The 8,550-nt window shown below is 39.2% G+C and overlaps 1 long non-coding RNA gene across 1 annotated transcript in view; it reads right to left on the bottom strand.

The window, feature by feature from the left end:
• Positions 1–2,307: 2,307 nt before the first annotated feature.
• LOC121826465 (uncharacterized) overlaps positions 2,308–8,550 on the bottom strand; it is a 59,728-nt gene continuing 53,485 nt past the window's right edge. The window contains exon 4 of the long non-coding RNA XR_013048203.1: positions 2,308–3,448. This is a non-coding gene — a long non-coding RNA (uncharacterized LOC121826465). The remainder of the gene's footprint in view (positions 3,449–8,550) is intronic.

Here is an 8,550-nt window from a genome sequence, read left to right as displayed (position 1 = left end):
AGTCTTTAAGATTAGAAGTCAAAAACAAAAATATTAAGGAAATGAAAACCTAATTGATCTTTGAAGCATTGTTATGTGGAATTGAGTGGGACTTTTGAGGCCTTTCTTCCAGAAAACAAGGACTTGGTTGTCAGGCCTATATTAGGCCTAAACCTTGGTGCCATGTATTTGTACTTAAATCATTTCAATGGAAAGTGTCTTAGTGATTGGAACTTCTAGTGCACTTTGGAGTTCTTCCATTTGAAAAATGTGATATTTACATGGGATTGTTTGAATCTTGTTTTTTAGTCCCTCCCCATCACCACCCTCATTGTCTGAAGGTAGATTTTTCTCTTGATAAAGGAACAAAAAAGTGAATATCTTGTTTGTAAATTGGTATCTAGTAACTAGTGGTAAACTTGAAATGGTAGAATTCTTTAAAGCCTAATTCTAGGTAGCCTTAGGAAAATGTATCTTAATTATTTTTGAACCTGTATTCATCTTGTTTTTTCAAATATCTTAAGTTATATTTTCTTTTTCAAAAAAAAAAAAAGAAAGAAACCCATATGTGGCCAGAAGACAGTAGGAGAAAAAAAGGGTGGCACTGAACTCAGAAGAAAGGCTTTTAATGTGGAAGGAGTAACGATGAGGGCAAATGTAATAGGACTCAAAAGTATCTCTTGAACATACAAGTGGCAGTAGAAATCTGTCATGTTGGATAATAGGGGCTCTGAGGGTTCATTTTCATTGTCAAGTTAACCAAGTTTGGAATCACCTATGAGATACAGTTTGGGGCATATCTGTAAGGACATTTCCAGAGAAGTTTAACTGAGACCAGCTCTGAAATTGTGTGGCACCATCCTATGGCCTAAGGTCCAAGGATAAATAAAAAGGGAAAAAGGAGAAAGCAGCTGGGTGTTAGCATTCATCTACCCTTGCTTCTTGACTGTGAGGGCAATATGACCAACTTTGTTAAATTCCTGCCATATTGGGTTGATTATATACCCTCAGACCAATGATTCTCTGTTGGGAGCCCTGCGGTCTAGTTTTGGACCAGTATATGAGTGCTTGTCCAACAGGTCCAGATGAGGTAAAAGCCCACAGGGACAGTCTTACTCGGCAAGGACCAGTGGACTTCAGGATACTGCTGGGACCACGCGGCATGCATTCTCTCTTCTCTCTCGTGATATTGATGATTCTCTTGGTGGATTTAGTGTCATTTTGTCAATCTTGCATGGAACAGATGTGATCATTCGTGGAAATCCAATTTTTCTCCAATATTTTCCCCTAAAATTCTTTGGGAGCTGATGCTTCTCAGGTTTCTTGTCTGGGGAAGCCAGCTGTCTGAAAGAGCCTGGGAGCTGTTCTGATTCAGAGCTGACAGGATCGGAAGCAGATCACCCCTATTTCTGTAAATATGTTTTGAATGATATTGTTGTTCTTGAAAATGTGTGCCTATGTCAATTACCTTTTAGTTTTGTAAAGACAGGATGTACCCAACTCGATATTGGGCCAAGCCAGCAAAATGATAACTGTTGTTTTGGGTTTAAAGATGTTTTGATGTTAAAGTTGGGAGAAAAAAAGAAAGAAAGCAGGCTGAGCAAGCCATGTCATCAAGCAGTAACTAGCATTTCTCCATGGCCTCTGCATTGACTTCTGTCTCTAAGTTATTGCCTTGAGTGTCTGCCCTGACTTCCCTAGATGACAGACTATAAGAAATAACCCTTGTAATAAACCCTTTCCTCTCAAAAAATAAAAAAAAGAATGCATGTAGTTGAGAAGATGACAGACTGGGACCACTACAGGGAGCTGAAGGGAAGAAATGGTCAATGGATAAAATAAAAATATATTGTCTAAATGTATAAGCTCTTGAAAGAATAAAACAAATTTTAAAAAGTACTCTCAGATAATGTGGTGGTTTGTATAAGAATGGCGTCCATAGGCTCATATACTTGAATGCTTGAATTAGGAAGTGGGGCCTTGTAGGAGGAAATGTGTCACTGGGAGTGGGCAGTGAGGGTTCAAAAGCCCATGCCAAGTCCAAAGTCTTTGCTCTCTCTGCCTATGGATCAGGATGTAGTTTTCAACTTCTGCTCAAGAGTCTGCTGGCATACCACCGTGTTTCCCGCCATGATGATAATGGCCTAAACCTCTGACACTGAAAACAAGCCCCAGATTAAATGCTTTCTCTTCTAATAGTCGCTTTGATCATGGTGTGTCTTTACATCACGAGAACAATGGCAAAGATAGTTAGGATGTGGTTCAAGTCATATAGTTAAAATAAGCAATCAGTTGTAGGCCAAATTTAAAATACATACTATTTCACACTTTTTTATTTTCCCAACCTAATATTTTATTAATCATTTGAGAATGTGATACAACAAACCTCAATCACACTTGATTCCCATTCCTCCCAGGTCCACACTCTCACCCTTGTGGCATCCTCCCCCAGAATTGAAAAAATACAATATAACAAGTCCAATTGGTGTTCTCCTTATACTCATTGGAGCATGGGCAAACTTGCAGTAGCCAGCCCTTTAAAAAGGAGTTCTTTCCCAACCCCTACCTGAAGCCATCAACTGTGAAGAGCTACAGTTAAGTATTTTTAGTACAACTTTCAAAAACTCTCCAATAAGATCCTGTCTAGATTTTCTTTTTTGGAGGGATGGTGGCACAGAAGCCTTCAATGTCTGTCTGAATTTCAGTTATGATTCTACAGTCATTGATACTACTGCAAAAGAATTCCCTTGCACAGAGAAGGCAGTGGCAGTACAGATCAAGGCCTTCCACATGGTTTCCAGCAGCAGAATGAATTATAGACTTCCACAGGGTTTCCAGGAGCAGCATGGATCATGGTCCACAAGATTTCTGGTGACAGCTTGGATAACTGCCATCCATCTGGTCCAGGACATCAAAACAGATCACTAACATAACATGTTTGAGGGAGGCATCACAGATCACTATCAGGATGTCTTCTTGTGGCAGTACTGACCACAGACATCGACACAGTCTCCATCAGCAGCTTGGTCATGGATATCCAACTGGACTTCAGCATGCAACCCAGAGCATGAACATAAACATAGTATTTGGTGGCATCAAGGACAAAGATTTCAACATGGTCTCCAGCCCAAGGATGGCTTAATGATATCAAAATAGATTCTGTTGGCAGCTCAGATCATTCATATTGACCTAGTCCCCAGTAGCAGCACCAATCAGAGGCATCGACATTATGACTGACAGCAGCAAAGACTAAAGTCATCATGGTCATCATCATGGACTCAGGTGGCAACATGGACAATGGACATTCACAAGGTCTAAGATTCCAACAAAGACTATGGCCATAAACATGGTTATAAGCAGCAGCATGAATGAGTGATATCAACATAATTTCAGATGTTAAGTCAGATAATGGACATCCACTTGGTCAAAACAGGGAACAAAGATCAGTGACATCAACATGGTTGGTTTCCTGTGGCAGATCGTAAACATCAACTTAGTTTCAGGTGGCAGACAAATCACAGAAATCAACATTATATACAGTTCCAACACAGGACACTTACCTGAAGTAGGTCTCAGGTGGTAGTATATACAATTGACTTCAGAATTGTCACAGATGATAACAGACTAGAGACAGCAGTATGGTTACAAGTGGAAGCAAGTTTCAGTAGCATCAACATGGTTGACAGCAACAGCAAAGATCAGTGACATCAACAAAGTTTCAGATGACAGGTCGAATCATGGACATCAGCAAGGTTAAGAGAGGCAGCGAGAATCACTCACATCAACATGGTTGCCTGTGTCAGTATAGATCATGGATATCAACTTAGTTTCAGGTGGCAAACAGATCATAGAAATCAATATTGTACACATGAGGGACACAGGAAACTTACTTGAACTGGGTCTAAGGAAGCAGTATGGATGAATGACTTCAAAACTGTTTCTGATGACACTGTACACTGCTGACATCAATATGGTTACAGGTGGTAGCAAAGTTCAGTAATCTCAACATGGTTGACAGATACAACATAGATCAGTAACATCAACAAAGTTTGGACAGTAGGTTGGATGATGAACATCAATATGGTTAGAGGATACAGCAAAGAACAGTGACATCAATATGATTTCCTGCAGTGGCATGCATCAGGAGTATTAAATTAGTTCTGGATGGCATGTGGGATCAAGGAAATCAACATTATTCATGTGGGCAGCACAGAATACTTACCTCAATGTGGTCTCAGGTGGCAGGACAGAACATGGACATCAACATCAACACCTTATCCAGGAGCAAAATGTAACATAAGGCATGGACATGGACTTCAAACCAATAGGAATAGCATAGTAAGGCTCATGAACATGATAAAGAGAACAGCAGGTATCCATGTCGTCAACAAGGTTGCAGGTGGTAGCATGTAAATATCACCAGTTTCAGATGGTAGCTGAGATCATGGCAATTAACATTCATCACGTTGGCAGCACATAACTCTTGCATCAGTAGGGTCTCAATAGCAGAATATCTCCATGGATATGGACATCAATGTCCTATCTACATTAAGGAAGACCACAAGCATCAACAAGGCTTCCAGAAATAGTACTAAGAGCATGGTAGGTCATTCAATAATGGACATCAAATTGGTTCACAGAGGCACATGGGATCAATGGCATCAACATGGTTTCAGGTAGCATCATGAATTATGGATTTCATATTACATTTGGATGGTGGGTTAAATCTTGCAAATTAACATTCTGCATGTTGGTAACACAGAACAATAATTTAATGCAGTCACAAGGGGCAGGAGAGTTATTGGACATCAACAATGTATGTAGTGGTTAAGAAGGACCACAGGCATTTACATGGCTTCCAGAAGAAGCAGGAATAGCATGATGTCTTATGTTAGACATCAATTTGATTAACAGAGTTGGATCAATGACATCAACATGGTTGTAAGTGGCAGCATGAATCATAGATATACTTTTTTTCAGACTGCACATTAAATCTTAAAAATTAACATTTTTCTCATTCACAAAACAATGGCAGGAAAGATAGATATACACTTCATATTGAGCAGCAAGAAGAACCACAGGCATTAACATGCCTCCTATAAATAGTAGGAATACCATGGAAAGTCTGATCATGGACATCAAAACCGTCAAGAGGGAGCAGGAAACAATGGCATCAACATGTTTATAGACAGCAGCATGAATTATGGATATTAACTTAGTTTCAGATGGTAGCTGAATTCTTGGAAATCTTCTTTGTTCATGTTGGAATAACAGAAACCTTATCTTAATATGGTCATAATTGACCACACAGGTCACCAATATCAAGACGTTATCCAGAGGTAACAAGGAGCATGGGAAACAACATGGCTTCCAGAAGGAATAAGAATAGCATGGAAGTTCTGATCATAGGCATCAACATGGTTAACAGTGACAAGAGGGATCAATAAAATGACCATAGATTCAGATGACACCAAGAATTATGGATATAAAATTAGTTTCCAAGATTAGGGATATCTTGGAACTTAACATTTCAATGGTTAAATCTTGGAACTTAATATTCTTCATGTTGGTGAGAGAACATTTAATTTAACAAGGTAAAAACAGCAGGAGAGATCACAAAACACAATATGGTATCCACTGGTACAAATATGATGGGCATCATCATGGATTTCAAATGTACTAGGAATATCACAATTAGAATCATAAACACCAATATGTCCAACAGAGGCAGAAGGGATCAATGACTTCAACATGTTTGGAGGTGGCACCATGTATTCTGTATATCAACATAGTTTCAGTTGGTGGTTAAATTCTTGGAAATTAATGTTCTTCACATTGAGAGCACAGAACACTTAACATTAACATTGTCACAGGTGGCAAGATTTCAAGGAAATCTATGTGAAATATACTGGCAAGAAGGACCACAGGCATCCACATGGCTTCTAGTAATGCCAGAAATTCCATAAGACAATGGATCCTGAACATCCACATGTTTACCAGATGCAGCAGGGATAAATGAATTCAATTTATATGGAGGTAGCACCAAGTATTCCGGATATCAACATACTTTCAGTTGGTATTTCAGATCATGAAAATTTACATTCCTCATGTTGGCAAAAATGTACACTTACCTTAATATGGCCATAAGGGGACAGGGAGGTCATGGCAATCAAGATGTTATCCCATTAAAACAAGAACCACATGCATCAACATGGCTTACAGAACCAAAGGAATGCCTGGCAGGTCCTTTCATAGACATCAACAAGGTAAACAGAGGCAGCAGGTGTCCTCCCCTCCTCCTTCTGGTGGTAGAACAAGCCCCAGATTTTTGTCACTCTTTTTAGTGTGAGAGGATTCAATTTCCTTTGATTGATTTAAGTTATTTGTTGTCCAAATATTAGTCAAAAAAAAAACAGAGCCAGATATTGGGGTGAAAGCTGAAAGATTAGAGAAGCAGAGGAAGCCATAGACAACTTCACCTCTCCAACTCCTCAGCCAATCCTGTTTCCTTAGACTGAAAGCCTCTGAGTCCTCACCTAAAAGGATCTCAGCTCAACTGCTTTAGTTCCTTTTTCCTTATGCCTTATACACCTTTCTCTGCCCAGCCATGTCACTTCCTGGGATTAAATATATCTGTGCTTCCAAACAAAAGCGTGAAATCTCAAGTGCTGGGATTAAAGATGTGTGCCACATTGCCTGGCTGTGTTTCTAGTGTGGCCTTGAACTCACAGAGATCCACATGGGGCTCTGCCTCCCCAGTGATAGGATTAAAGGCATGTGCCACCATTGTCTGGCCTTTCTGTCTAATCTAATGGCTGGCTGTGTCCTCTCATCTCCAAGCAAGGTTAGTAGGGTACACAATATATCACTACAGTTGTTCATATTGGAGACAAGTACTTATTCAGTATATGCAAGGTGTAAAAATCCACATTGTAAAAGTGTCACGTGCAAAATCTACATTGTACAATATCTACTTATATGGAAATGCATGTATGTAACAGTGACATGAATGATATAATAATGAAACTTAAAAAGTAGTTTAAAACAATTTTATTTTGACTGTTAAATATGCAGTAATTGCCTATGCTCACTCTCTGACATTTACATGCTTATACAAGGGAGGCATTTTTATATAATACTAAGAAATAGGAAGAAATGACATTACTCTGAAAATAATGTACATTTGTGACAGTTGATATTAATGTTAACTTGCCACAAATTTGAGTCCCCCGAGAAAGGAACCTCAACTGAAGGATTGTCCTGATTGCCTTAACTGCTATGGGAAGACACAGACCAATGGTGGGTGGTCCCTTCAAGCAGCAGCCCAGATTAGAAAATGCATGGCAGAAGGAGGATTATTCACATTTTGCTTGTTTGGCCTCTGCCTCTTGAAAAGTTGAACTTTCTTCTTGCTGCCAAGTTGACTTACCCTCTTGCTGATGCTTTTTATTCCTTCACTGGTACCAAGACCAGCATTTTCAGGCTTCTACCATTGCCTAAGAAACAGTAGCTCTCTGGGAGACTTCAAGGTTTCCTGCACCAGATTGGGACTTTTGAGGCACCAATTGTTGGCCTCTTCAGTATAAGACAGGCACTGTATAACTCCAGATTTTCAGGCTTGCAGCCTCAAGGACCAAGCAACTACAGGGTTCTAAGATTCTCAGGTATGAGACTAATGTTGGTAAATGAGTTTATTAAATACTGTGTGTGTGTGTGTGTGTGAGAGAGAGAGAGAGAGAGAGAGAGAGAGAGAGAGAGAGAGAGAGAGAGAGAGAGAGAGAGAGAGAGAGAGGAGGGGAGACAGAGACAGAGACAGACAGGCAGACAGACAGACAGAATGAGAGAGAATTTATGGCTCTGAGGTTTAAAAAATTAAATTCTCATCATGAGAGTGTCATGAAGTCATGCATCTCTGATGATTTATGGAGTTAATGATTACAAGAAGAAAGGTCTCATAAGGACATAGACTTCTCCAAGGATATACAGAGATAGTTAATGGTTGCTGATGAAGGAATGGGTTTTTCCTTCAGTGATGTAGCCAATGATTAGTTGCCTCTCTTCCTGTAAGTGACCTTTCACCCACATTTGTATAAGGAATGCTAATTAACTCATTGTTTATCCAAGGTATATTTGAGTTAACATGTTTCTGTGGTCTCTTCTTGAGACCTATCAGGAGTGAAATGATGTTGGTTCATCTCCACAGGAAAAGTACACTCAAAGGCAGTCAATATATCCTAGCATTTAAGATATGTTAACACATTATTTTGACTTTCACACAAAAAAATAGTCAATTAGAAAGTGTAGAGCATAATGCAAAAATATACCTCAGATTATTGCTACTCTAGTAGGACTATAGAATGCAGCAGTGATATTCATTTACTTCACTATGAAATGCCTGTAAAAGCTTATCCTTCATAATGATAGTAGATGACTGTAAGCTCAAACAATTTACACCACTTATAACAGATGCTGCCTCTTTCTTAAACAATTTGAGATGTTCTAGTATATGGTTTGATCGCACAGATGTATTCAGAGTGTTTAATTTTATATATATCCCAAAAGCATATTGTA

This window comes from Peromyscus maniculatus, chromosome X (assembly GCF_049852395.1).
Source record: "Peromyscus maniculatus bairdii isolate BWxNUB_F1_BW_parent chromosome X, HU_Pman_BW_mat_3.1, whole genome shotgun sequence".
NCBI lineage: Eukaryota > Metazoa > Chordata > Mammalia > Rodentia > Cricetidae > Peromyscus > Peromyscus maniculatus.
This window is presented reverse-complemented; position numbering and strand designations above follow the sequence as displayed.